The sequence below is a fragment of the Lemur catta genome, chromosome 11, assembly GCF_020740605.2.
Source record: "Lemur catta isolate mLemCat1 chromosome 11, mLemCat1.pri, whole genome shotgun sequence".
NCBI classification, from domain to species: domain Eukaryota; kingdom Metazoa; phylum Chordata; class Mammalia; order Primates; family Lemuridae; genus Lemur; species Lemur catta.
Genome location: NC_059138.1, coordinates 19,438,107 through 19,451,159, shown reverse-complemented (window position 1 = coordinate 19,451,159; position 13,053 = coordinate 19,438,107). Strand labels below are relative to the sequence as shown.

General features: G+C 40.9%; 1 protein-coding gene across 4 annotated transcripts in view; it reads right to left on the bottom strand.

The window, feature by feature from the left end:
- The window catches only part of COPG2 (COPI coat complex subunit gamma 2), a 129,646-nt gene that overhangs the window by 8,598 nt on the left and 107,995 nt on the right, over nt 1-13,053 (bottom strand). The window lies entirely within an intron of this gene.

The window sequence follows — 13,053 nt, the reverse complement described above, 5'->3', positions numbered from 1 at the left end:
GGGGTGGTTCTCAAAAGCAGCCTGAAAGTGAGTCGAAAAGGCAGTCTCACAAAGTATGATTTTAAAGTCTATTCTGCACCATGGGTTAGAATAGCACAGAAAAGATGACATGGGCAAACTGTTTTTGTGTGAGTATGAAGAAAGCAGCCGGGGAGGTACTTTTGGGGGCTTTTTGCCATACCTGTCAAAAGGGCCTATATGTTGGAAAAGAAATATGTTGAGAAAGAACTGCTCTAGGACCTGACAAAGCAAAAAATACTGATGGTAAAAAGCATACAGGTCATCAAATTAACACTGAGCAAGTACATTAGAGTCTCAATACTATCTTTAGATTATGGACTGACAATGGGCCCACAGATCACCAGAATGAACTTGCTTTATATCAACCTCCAACCTGTAGTAAGTAGTAGGTCAACAGTGAGGTTCTAGCATTGGTAAAGCAAGTTTCTTAAAATGGAAAAGCAAGTGGGTAGTTGTATGTTTTGAGATGAGTGGTATAAATGATAAGAAATTTGAGGTGGGGGGCACATTTTGTTGGAAAGTGAAGTCTTCATGAAGAAGACAGGATTTTCTGAACTGTTTGAAAGAGGCGATTTGGTAAGCATGAATGAAGAAAATGCATTTAGGCTCTAATCCATGGTCTGGAAAAGGCTTGTAGGTACAAAAATATTAGAAATTAGGGAGTTACAAAGTTATTTGGGGACAGGCAAGGAGAGGAAAGAATAGACTCATATGTAAAGACCATATGTTACAGGTTGAGTGTAAGACCTTCATCTGCTCAGTCTTAACTTTAAATTCCTTCCATCCATCCATCCATCCAAACATGTAGTGCATGTTTAATAGAGTGCTATGTGACGGTGCAGGATTAACAGCCTGGGAAAATCATAAAAAATGTGAAAGAATACAACAGTTTACTTGGATCCCAAAAGAAGGAAAAGAGCTTTGGCAAGCAGAGGAAGGTACACAGCAGAAGAAAGAGGCCAGAGGCTGGGCACGGTGGCTCACGCCTGTAATCCTAGCACTATGGGAGGCCGAGGCGGGAGGATCGCTCAAGGTCAGGAGTTCGAGACCAGCCTGACCAAGAGAGAGAGACCCCATCTCTACTAAAAATAGAAAGAAATTATCTGGCCAACTAAAAATACATATAGAAAAAATTAGCCGGGCATGGTGGCGCATGCCTATAGTCCCAGCTACTCGGGAGGCTGAAGCAGGAGGATTGCTTAAGCCCAGGAGTTTGAGGTTGCTGTGAGCTAGGCTGACGCCATGGCACTCTAGCCTAGGCAACAAAGCGAGACTCTGTCTCAAAAAAAAAAAAAAAAAATATATATATATATTAAAAAAAAAAAAAAGAAAGAAAAGAGGCCAGAAAGTCCATGGGGGTAGTTGGAAATAATAAAAGATGTGCTAATGCATAGGTGCTGAGAAGAGAATTTGTTTAGGAACAAATTGTGAAATATGTCGTATTTCAAATAATTTTCCAACAGCTCTGAGGCATTCGAGACTGAAAGGTTAGAGAGAAGCTAGATAAGACATGCATAATTTAAGCCACTGGTGGGAATCCTATGAAGAATGGGTCTGAATTCAGAGAGCAGATGGATTGAATAGAATATGTTGAAAACAGATGATGGTAGTAGATTGACCCACATAGTTTGAAAGAAGATACCTATCAAGGCTGCAAAATCTAGTTCAGTGCTTTAAAGGGATTAAGGAAAGAGTGGTTAAAGTGAGGTGGAGTTTTCTTTAGGGGGAAGGGGACAGAAGAAAGAAAGAAGTGGAAGTTAACACAAAGCCAGAATAGGTCAGCTGAGGTATTTAAAAAGAAAAGAGATGGGATTGTGATAGAGAAAAAGGTCATGATCAAGTATGAAGAGTCAGGACAGACATTAAGTCATAGATTATGAGCCCAGCTTGGTTCAGATGAAGCAGGGAGGCTACAGCAAATGAGGAAGAGGAATGAGGAGAGACAGAGTCAGGAATAAGGGCAGATCACAGACTGGGGCATAAGTAGACAAAAGACACTTATGTACAAGTACCTCATCCAGAGAAACAGATTAAGGAAGTAAATAGGGCATGGTATTAGTAGAGATAATGTTCCTGAAACCTTTGTGGCAGGTTTTTAATTAAATGGTTTAGTTGAGACAATGAGAGTTTACAGGGGATCTCAGGTGAACTCCAATGAAAATCATAGGTAGTAATACCTATCAAAGTTGCTAGACAGGATGACTAACATGGGTGATGAGAGGAGGTGAGAGGAGGCCTTTCCATGGCAAGAGAACAATACTGACTCCATTGCCATAATATAAGATAAGAGAACTACATGAACAAAGGCAAGTGCCAAAGGGAACAAGGGAAGAATGCCCTGAAGATTTACATTAAAATTGTTCTCAGAAACGGCTTATCTTGTCAGGATTGACTGAAAATGAGTCAGCCACCCAGGAGATCCTTTGTATGAAAAGAATCCAGAAAAAGAGAGAAAAGATGGACTCTGGCAGCTAAGGCAGGGGAAGGGCATGAGAGCTGGGCAGGGGTACAGAACATGCAGTGTGGCAAAGGGTAGAGTGGGAAATGTGGTCGGGGGTTGCCAGGTCTCAACCACTGGGGAGAAACTGTGACTAAAGAAGAAATGGGGTTATGAGGAGATTCCAGAGAGCTTTGGAGTAATAATTAAAGAAAAGGGTCTGTCAATAGGGCAGAAGATTAAAAAGAGGGTAAAAGGGATAGGTCTGTACACAGGCTAATTGCAGCAATCCGTGTAGTTCTGGACTGAACTGAGAAGGAATGGATGCCGCATAGTGTGTAGAAAATCAAGGAAGATGAAAGCGAGTTGAGCAGTGAGTGCCAACAATGAGTATACATCCACCCAGAAAACAGTGTTGAATTCATGGGAATGCTATACAAATGGCAGGAGGGATGTTGAAGGTAAGGTTTTTCCCTAGGACAAAAAGGCAACATTAAAGGTGCCCTCAGATGAAAAGGAGTTAGTCACTAAGTAATGACAGAAATCTGGAAGGATAAGACAGCATTCCTAAAAGAGAGAAGGGAAGCAAAGGAAAGAATATTGTGTGGTGGAGAGGCTACAGGCAGAGCAGGTATGGGCTAAAGATCTAGAATGGGGAATTCTGTCAGCTCAAATGAGGTCTAATTGGTCACATTTTGGGTAAAAAGGCCATGTTGCATGGGAAACACACAGGATGAGGAGCAAGGAAGGACTTCAGCAGGAGTGAGCAGTAGACTAGCTTTGGAGGGAAACTGCTAATTAAAGGACTTGGTTGATAGGAAAGTTTATAGACTGATTAATGCTGATAAAAAAAAAGCTATAGCCAGCAACTTAGGGATATTAGGTTTGACTTATTAGACAGGGTTAACAGGGAGTTTGTCCAGAGAATGGATTACTGTTACTAGATGAGGAATGGCTAAAGATTATGAAGAGGAATTACTTCTGAAGGGAAGAATTCTGCATCTGTTTCTTTGGTAGAGAGATGGTAAGTGAAAGGATGACAGACAGTTAAGATACCATAGATTATTGTACAGTGTGCCATTAAAGTTGCTCTTAGAAGTTAGCCTGCTATGTGAGGACTGGCTAAAAGTGACAGACATTTCCTAGGGAGACTTGCATGCAAATATCACAGGGGAGGATAAAGAGAACATAGAGGCTGGAAGCTAAAAAAAAAAAAAAAAAAAAAGATGTAGGATTTAGGCTGGGGTGCAGAATATAAAATGTGGGCAGGGAAGGGCATTAAAGAGGGCCAGAATGAGGAACACTGGAAAATGGCAGAGTGGCACATGCAGTAGAGAGATGTGAGTTAAGCTAGATTACAACCAAAGGAGAGAGACTTGAAGACAAAGTGGCTAAATAAGAATCGGTGTCATGAGGGAGTGCCATCTGGGAATCTCTGCTGGAATGATAATTGAAGCAAGAAGTGTAACCAGTAGAGTAAAAAGTCAAGGAGTTGAAATGGGATAGATCTGAGTCATGGCCAATGACAAGAACTCTATGAAGGTCTGGACTTGAGAGTGCAGGTGTATTCAGAACAGTGTAGAGGTGACAAGGAAGACAGAAGAAAAGACTACTGAATCCATAAGAATAATAAAAAGCAGTTGAAAAAAACAAGTGACTGTGTAGATAACATGGGTATTTCTCCAGGGTGGAAAAGCCTGCAGAAGAGATGGGTCATTTAAAGACTGGCAGAAATTGACAGGAGGGATAAGGCACCATAATTGTACCAAAAATCATGGTGAAATAAGAAAGAGGAGGGAGACTGGGAACCATGTAAAGGGAGCACACATGAAGAGTAGTTAGAAGCAGCTGGAGTGGCGTGGGCAGAGAAGATGAGGAAAATGTTTCCCAGAAATCCTGTTAAGATCTTACAATGCGGGTCTATTGGGTCAAATGTTGGGTTTTAATGCTAGACTTTGAAAAGCAGCGTATACAATGGGAGAAGAACAGGGGCCTGAAAAGTAATGGGAGGCTCTGGTGAGAAGTTTTAACTAGGCAGAGCAGAAGGAGGTGGATTAAGATGAAGCCTGATACAAAGCCAGGGAGGCCAGCAACCTTGAAAACACCAGGATAGATTTTTGAGTAGTTTGTAGAATGGATGACTAATATTGGGGGATGACTGGCTAGAGACCATGTTAGGAACCCAACCGGAGAGTAAAACTTCATTTGTTATTTCCAGGTACAGATGGTAGATGAAATTATACTGTATATAGTTAAAGATATGAGAGGATAAATCACCTAAAACAAATGAATATAATGTAAGCGCTGCATTAAAGTTACTTGTAGAAGTTACTCTTCATGTGAAGATTTTCTATAGATAATGGAGAAAGCCTGGCTAGGAAGTGCTGTCAGGAGGAGACTGAGTCCATTTGAATGAAACACAGATGGCAGCTAAAAGAAGAAGGGAGGTTGAAGATAAGGTAGGATATTTCTTTAGGGCAACATAGGTAACAAGAAGAAAAGGAATGAGATCAACCCCAGAGGAAAAGGTCGTTTGAAGAAGGGTAGGACCGACTGGAGGGAGAAGGCCCCATATTTGGCCAAACAACATGGAAGAAGAGGGCTTGAAGCTAAAAGGAGCATTGTCTACACTAGAGAATGATTGTGAGTAGGTAGCATAGTAATAAGAAGGACCACAGCATCATAAAGATTTCCAGAATGGAGCATCCTGTCAGATCTCAGCATGGCCCGATTGGTCAAATATGCTGGGTATAAGGCAAGATTGCAATGACTAGTATTTGTGAGAGAAGCAAAGGGCTGAACAGGAAGGAGAGTCAGAAACAGACTCGCTCTACATGCCTTGGTGAGAAATTTTTAATTAAAGGGCTTGGTTGAGGGGAAAGTTAAGAGCAATGCTTCTTAAAATATGTTACACATGGCATTACCTAGATTTTGTTGGAAATATAAATTCTTCTCCTCCAACCCAGACGTACTGAATCAGAGACTCAGGGTGGGGCCCAGGAGTTTGTGTTTTAACAAGATCCAGTTTGACAACCACTGCTTTAGATGAAGACGGATTAAGAAAAATTTTGATAAAGAGCCTTCGCTAGCAACTGTCATGTTAGGATTAGCTGAAAATTAGAGAAGCAACTGGGAAGGCTTGTATGAAAGGATAGGAGAGGAGGAGAGCATGGAGGAGATGAAGGCTAAAAAGGGAAAGGGATGAATGAATTAGGCTGGGCAGGACTTGCAGTACAGTAATATGGCCAATGGGATTAAAGAGGGATAGGATAAGGAACACTGGGGTGTGGGAGAGGAGCAACTCTGGTAGAGTGATTTTATGTTAATCCAGGTCACAACCCCTCAAGAAGAGAGAGGAAGGAGAGAATGTGGCTAAAATAAGAATTTAGGTTATGAGGGGGAACTGTTCAGAAGACTTTGTGGAAGAGTGAGGAGAGAAAGATGCCACGTGAGCTGGACTGCAAATCCAGTGTGCAGATTCTGAACACTGAGTGCTGTTATGAGGAGCCTGTTTATCCAGGCCTTTCAGTGCTGTCTTCTAGATAAAGAGAATGGCATCTACAGAGTACAGAATGACATCTACAAGGATGCTGAATATAAGGTAGAATTTTTATAAGGCAAAATAAGGAAAAAGGGGCAAAATAGTGAAGTTAAAATTGCTGCAAGATGAGAAGGTATCATTTAATGTTGATGAAAAAATTGTTATTGATACTAACTAGAGGTATATGGCACCATACTTGGGTCATGATGGAAGGAAAAGCCAGGCTAAGGGGAAGGCTTATCTAAAGAGTGGAAACTGGTTTTGAGTGAGGGAGAGAGTGGGGACATGAGCAGAGGAATCCTCCAAACGGAAATTGGGAAGAATGTTCTATAAGAGCGACAGTAATGATGTATTCAGAAATTAAGAAAACATGTTTGGATTTGCCAAAAGTGAGAGAAGTAACTAAGGAGGTTTGGCAAAAAAAATAGCAAAGAAGGAGAAAGAAAAAATGGGGGCTGGATGCTAAATAAGGAGAGGGAATGCCTGAATGAAGAGAGGGTACAGAACATACAGTGTAGAAAAACAACAAATACGGAAGGGCATTAAAGAGGGATAAATGGGATCAGAGTTGTGTATTAACAAGATGAGGTAAGAATGTGGCAAAGTAAGAAGTGGGGTATGAGGTTTTGCTGGAAAAATACTAGAAGCAACGGGTGTGGTCAATATAGTGAGAGAGAGCCCAAGTGGGATGGGCATAAATGGCACGCTAGTGACAGGAATCCTATCAAAATGTAGGCGAACCAAGAGTACAAACAAATGCAGTAAGTAAAGAATGCCAGACAAAAGGGAGATGGTAGGAGGTTGAGCAGTGGATGTCCAACAAGGCGGGAGTCTCAGAAGAAACATCTGAATCCGTAAGAATGATATGTCGGCAATAGCTGAAAGGCGCAGGGACACAGAAGATAAGGCAGCATGATTCTCTAGGTAAAAATAAAGAACAAGGAGGAAAGGAATGGAAGAACAAAGTAAAGGGTTCCTGCTGATGCAAAGGGATCATTTGAGGAATGGCAGATATTGACTGGCATATCACCATACCTGTACCAAGGTTTTGATGGAATAAGAAGGAAGAAAGAGTTTATTAGCTGAGTGAAGAACCATTGTATGAAACAGAGAAGAGATAAGGGTAGATGGAGTGGCAATGAGGCAAATCAGATGTATAAAAAAGGAGATTGGAATGGAGAAACTGATTTCAAAATGGGCCCAATTGGTCAAACTAGATGGGAAGGCCCAATGTAATGAATGGTGCATCTAATAAATTTCAGGGGCTTAGACAGGAATAGGAATTAGAGTAGATTATTAGCTCTTGATGCCATGGGTAGGATGAATCTTGATAAAAAGCCATTGATAGCAACCTGAAACCTCATCTTATTCTGTGAGAGGATGATCTGTATTTGGTGAGAAGTGGGTGGGTATCCTTAAGGGAGTATACCTCAAGAGAAGAATAATATATCCGTCACTGTGATTACAGATGGAAGCTGATAATATAGATGTTAATGTATATAACAGAGCAAATAATAAAAAGGAATGAGGAAGACCTTTTTGAACTGTGATGTTAAAGTTTGCTCAGAAATGAAAGTATCATGTTAGAATATAAGTGACAGCAACTATTGAGATATGTATAAAAAAGAGAGAAGGAAAAAGTAGAGAAAAATTGAAGCTGAAATTTAAGTAAGAAGAGAGGATGTAGGATTTAGGTTGGGGTACAGAGCATGCAGTTTTGTAAAATGTTAAGGAAGGGTAGGAGGACCAGGATGAGGAGCACTGAGACATCAGAATTGGAGGTTCAGTGGAGCTGTATGTTAAGCGATATCAACGAAGGTAGGAAAGGAGGAGGCAAGAACATGATAAAATAAGAATTGGAGTATGATATATTGCTGCCCATAAAGCTTTGTTGGAAAAAGATATGAAGCAATCAGTATAGTCAGTAGAATGAGAGATTAGGGGGAGATTAATGCAATGGACTTAAAATGGGCCAGAGCAGGAATCCTAGGGAAGTCCAGACTGAATGGAGGATGGGAACGGATTCAGTACAGAATGTGGGAAATAAGGAAGATGGAAGAAGGTTGAATAGTGAGTGCTGAATGTCAAGAGTGTACATCTCTAAATGAGATGATTGTATCCATTAGAATGATACAGCTGAAAGAAGACGGAATGTTGGAGGAAAGGTGAACAATTTGCAGCAAAAAGAGAAAAAAATTTTGGAGAAAAGGAGTAGAAGAGCAATGTTCAAGTTGTTTGTAGGTGGGAAGACATTATTCAAATAATAATCACAGATATTGATGGGAGAAATGGCTATTGCTCCATACTTAGGCCAAAGGTAATGACAGAAGAAAAAGAAAATAAAAGATAGCAAGTAAATAAGGGGGGCACTATGAATTAGAGAGCGATTTTGAGTAGGTAGAATGATAAGAAGATCAGGTGTAAATTAAAGAAACAGAACTGTCCAATCTCAGAACTGTATATAGAATGGGAGAAAATCTGGGGCCTGAAAAAGAATAGGAGTTGGATAGGCTGGTGCTCAAGGTCTTAGTGGGAAATTTATGACTTAAGTGATTCCTTAAAGGAAAGTGAGAAGGAGATAAACTAAGATAAACCTTGATAGGAAGCCATTGGTGGAAACCTTAAAAACATCCAGATTGATCTTTTTGAAGGTATGGATTGGATACTTTTTTTGTAGAACAAATGAATGCTATTAACTGGTTGAGGACTGGTTAGGGATCATGATAAGGTAAACCTCAAGGGAATAATCCAGCATTCATTGATTTATTACAGAGTTTGTGGTTGAATGATGTGTAGAATGTTTAAGATATGGCAGGGCAGATATTCTAAGGGAGTTATGAAATGACCTACCAAGAGTCTGATGTTAAATTGGCCAAGATAATGAATGTTAAGATTGGCTGAAAGTGAGAAAAACACCTGAGAAGACGTGTATATAAAAAAAGAAGAAAGGAGAAAGGGGAGGAGAAGGTGCTTGATTGGAGAGAAAATGTATGAATTAGGCTGTGTTTGTAATAAGCAAGGTACAAAATGGCATATGTTACTGGGACCAGAATGAAGAATACAGGTATCACCAGCTATGTGGTCATACTGTCTAAATACTTGTTATGTGAAGAGATTTTATATACATATCACTATGTGCTTGGAAAATCAGGTATGGTGAGTTAGCATTCTTGTGCTAACAAAACCTTTTAGCTTGCAACAAGTTGGCTCAGGATGATGTATTTTTGCTGTGGTCATAGCTCTTCTACAGATAGGCTTACTTCCTGTGCTTAAGGATTTTAAAAGTATTGTGCATAATTGCTGTCATCTTCCTCACCATATGAGTGGGACAACTCAAGCAACTCATCATTTGGTAAGTAAATATTCAAAAAAATTTCTTGTTTATATATTTCATTTGAAAAATGTATATATATTTGTTATTTATCTTGAAAACATTTTATTGTTCCTTGCAGTGTAAAAGGCAAATTCAATTATAATCTGTACTGTAGTATGGCTCATATTGCACTTGATCTTAGCCAAAAGGCCAAGAAGCAATATTATGGGATCATTTTGTACTATACACAAACATGTCTGCTAATGAATGAATTATGTTAAATAATTAGGTAGCTCTCATTTAAAATAGTTTATATCATAAGAAATACTTACAAGTTTTTCACCATACTGTTTTAGTGTTGGTGGAGAAAATATGTTGGATTTTTTAAACGAAGATGGATGAGGGCTTTTTCAAATTTAAGGTAATATAATATAAATGTTTACTACCAAAAATTATTATTCAGGCACAAAGGATAATGAAAATTGCTTGTATTTATAAAGCAGTTGAATCAGGAAGAGGACTGTGTAGGCAATTCTTAAAGGAAGAAAGGAAGGGAGAAGATGAAATGATAACTAAAAATTGAACATAGAGGGGTAGTGTCTAGGAAGGTATGTTTGCACAAAAAAGTGCAGTTGACAGAAAGTTTAGATACATATTCAGTGAAGTGGACATAAAATAAAGCAAGTGGCAGGGGTCCTAGGAGGGAACAAATAGAGAAGCAAAGCAATTTCAGCATAGTATGCAGGAAAGAAGAAATACAGAAATGGATTGAGCAATGAAGGTAGAACAAAAAGAGGTATCTGATAGGAATATATTAGTGAGTGCTTAGGAATGATACATAGCATATGGATGATTAATAAAAATATGCTTTGCCAGGGCAGAATGGAAAACAAGAAAATGAGAGGAAAAGCAATTTTAAGTTAACCTTTAGATGGGAAAGGTCATGCAAGAAGACATAATGAAAAGTAAGATTTACCCCTATGATTGATTGTATCAAATGGAATAAGGAAGAATGCAGATGATGGAAACTACTAACAATAGCACTGTATGAATCTGACAACATATCAGAGTAACTTAAGTAAATATAGGGCAAATCAGCTTCACAATAAGGAAACCCAGAAACAATGATGTCAGTAGAAGAAGAGCGTAAGTTAAGAAAAGAGAGATAGGATTAAAGATGGGCCAAAGATACTGAAGGAAAAAAGGGTGAAGGTAGGAAATAAGCAAGTCAGAAGACAACTGTATACATTAAAGTGGAATATCAGAAAAAGGCAGAGTGGAAATCATAGATTGAGTTGTATATTTAAATACAATTCCACACAAAGGAGGGGAGAAAGAAGCTGAGAAAGGGGTAAAGAGGAATTGAGCTGAGACAGGGGAAAGGGGACCATGGAATGGAATTGAAAGGTACACATCCATTTCTAGAAAGAACTAACTGCATCAGAAAGATAGTGATAAACTAATTATGGGATGGGGCAGGGTCAGGGCAGGGGGATGAACCAAGGGATTCAAAATGTCAAACAAGAGAAAAAGAGGTGCAGAAAGGATATGCCAGTGCTGTTCCACGTAGGACTAAAGGAGTCCCTGAGAAAAATTACAGTACAGATGAAAATGTCCTTAATGATACTGGAAAGACAAGACAGGAACAATAAAGAGGAAAGTAAGAATGACAACAATGAAAAGATTACAGTGCAGTAAGAAGAATGCATGATGGGGATAAGAGGAGTGGGCAGTAGCGAAGATGGTCCTGAAGGTGGACTTTTGCCATACTTGCCATAGTATGTAAACTTTAAGGATAGAAAGTGTTAAAACAAGAAAATAAAATACTGTATGGCTGATAAGAAGGGGTAACTTTCACGCTCGAGGTCAGGAGTTCGAGACCAGACTGAGCAACAGCGAGACCCCGTCTCTACTAAAAATAGAAAGAAATTATCTGGACAACTAAAAATATATACAGAAAAAATTAACCGAGAATGGTGGCGCATGCCTATAGTCCCAGCTACTCGGGAGGCTGAGGCAGTAGGATCGCTTAAGCCCAGGAGTTTGAGGTTGCTGTGAGCTAGGCTGACGCCACGGCACTCACTTTAGCCTGGGCAACAAAGTGAGACTCTGTCTCAAAAAAAAAGGGGGTAATTTTCATATATCTGACTTCATGGAAGGGTCAAGTGTTCTTGATGGATCTTTAGGAAAGATCATTTACAAGTTTCTGAGGGTCAGTGTGGAGTAGAGACATGAGGGATGGGAGGAACTGGGTGGAGGGATGTCATGGAAAGAAAAAGTAAACAGAAAAGAAGAGCTTCCATGAGGAAAATTTGGGTGTGTTTTGCACTGGGAAACACATTAAACACGTTAGGTAAGATGTATAAACTGCACGATGAGTCAAAGCACCTGAAATAAGTAATAAATAAATAAGTAAAAAAATAAAAATGTAAAAGGGGCATTGTTCAGATCCTCCACAGCAATGATTTTTCAAACGAATAGGGAGGATGCCAATGAGGGGATGAAAACATCAATCCTCAAAGACAGACTGGGTTCTGAGATATTTTGTGTGGCGAGGAGGAAACAGAGAAGGCAATGAGGTGGTTTCTAAGGAGACAGCGCCTGACCTATATAAATGGAGTGGGTAGAAACGCTAAAATCTTTGAGACAGAAGTGTAAATGGCAACGACTGAGTGCTAGAGACGTGAAATGGGAGAGTGGAGCCCAGGCAGTCCAGGTGGCCGTCCACAGCGGTGATTCTCAACGGGGATGGGGGGGGTGGATTTCACCCGAGGGCGGCTGCGGGCACAGATCCCCAGGTTGGCCTATCAGAACATCAGAGGGATGAGGAGGGTTCTGCTCAAAAAAATGGAAAAAGAAAAAAAAAAAAACAAAAACAAACCAAAAAACAAAATGAAAACTTAATCCTAAAAGCAAATATAAAAAATAAGAACAAACTACCCCAAATGATGATTCTGATAGGCTGGCTTGGGGGTCGTGCATCCTCGGGTGAGAATCACCGGTGGGCGGGGAGAACGGAAAGCTGGGCGGAGATGTGCAGCATTCGGGCTGATGGAGGCATCAGAGTCAAGACTGTCAGAAATGGGAGCAAAGGTCCCATCAGACAGGATGAGGTTGACAGCGAGCAAATGGATGTAGCCGAGAAGGCACCTGGGGTGATGATGGTGGCGTTGCGACTTCCGGTCAAAGGTAGGAAGTGTGGTGCCAAGGCCAAGGTCCCGGAGCTGAGGACTGAGGTTGACAGAGAGGCTGATAGAGGTGGGTGCAGCGACACTCAGGAGGCCGGGATGCGTGTGTGGGAGCAGACAGCAGTGGCTCTGTTGTCTACTGGGAAGGAAAGGCCAAAAGGCAATGGAGACAGCAGGGAAAGAGAGCATCTTGAGCAGAGCTGGGTGCCAGTGAGCAGAAGCGGAAAGTGGGGAAGGGTGGGAGCACCCAGGGAGATGAGCTCTCAGGCAGAGCAGGGGAGTCAGGTTGAGATTGGGTGCATTTGCGTGGCAGGGGTGAGGGCGGGCAGGTGCGGGGTGAGAGGGACAGCTGAAGGCAAAAGGGCTGTGGTGGAGGAAGAAGGGAGGAGCATCAGAGGCACATACTCCTGAGAGCGTTCTCCCAAGACTGCAGCAGAAAGTCTGTGAAAGGAAAGAAGAGGGCGAGAGGGAGCCATGGTTGTGTGGCACTGGAAGTGACCTGCAGCCTGGGCCACAAGGACGTGAGCGTGGACTGCTGGGTAGAGCCTGTGGA